Source organism: Echinops telfairi, unplaced genomic scaffold (genome assembly GCF_000313985.2).
Source record: "Echinops telfairi isolate 266 unplaced genomic scaffold, ASM31398v2 ScPeMD7_7456;HRSCAF=8494, whole genome shotgun sequence".
In the NCBI taxonomy this organism is placed as follows: Eukaryota; Metazoa; Chordata; class Mammalia; order Afrosoricida; family Tenrecidae; genus Echinops; species Echinops telfairi.
The window spans coordinates 421,017-421,930 of NW_022111356.1; positions in this window are offsets into that span (position 1 = coordinate 421,017).

The window sequence follows — 914 nt, forward strand, 5'->3', positions numbered from 1 at the left end:
AAAAACAAACAAATTCAAATACATAGAAAACATTCAGAGTACCCTCTCACACCACCCTACTATAAAATTGGAAAGCAACTATAGAAATACTAAAACCATAAAGGCACATGGAGATTAAATACTAAAAACTAAAAAAGAAATATTAAAAACATAGATTCATGGAGACTCAACTCATGGCTCAAAAAAGACTAATAGCACAAATAAGAGTTAAAATTAGGATATTCCTAGAAACAATGAGAATGATATCACAGCAAATGCTGTAATCAGAGCTTGGTATATAGCAATTATACACATTTACCTATGTAAATACATTAATCCACAAAAATCGAGGTATTGGCCTATGTGTACAGGAATACACTGAGGTAGTGGATGGACTTCGGGCCTCTGCGCATACCCTCCCTCAATTTAAGAACGCTATATTCTAAAAAATCGTCAGTCTGAAATATTCATCCTCCTGACGCAATCGCTGAAGACAAAACGGGAAGTCTGCCTGGCTATTAAAAGATATAGCGTCTGGGGTCTTCAAGGCTTGAAGTTACACAAGTCGCCATTCAGCAGAGAAGCAACAAGCCCACATGGAAGAAGCACACCGCTGGTGCCATCATTAGGTGTGATCAGGACCGGGTAATAGGAATCAGAAGATGCATAATAAACCCACAAACAAACCTATTGTTGAGAATGAGGAGGGTTGGAGTAGAGATCCAAAGCCCATGTGTAGACAATGAAACAATTCCCCACAGAGGGGCCACAGGGAAGGGATGAGTCAAATAGGGCACAGTAAAGCATCAGTGAAACACACTATATCACTCTGGTTCCTTGAGTCTTCCTCATGCCCCACTACCATGACCCCACTGCTGCTTCTCAATTCAGACTAGACCAGAACATGTACACAGGTATAGATAAGTGATGGGTGC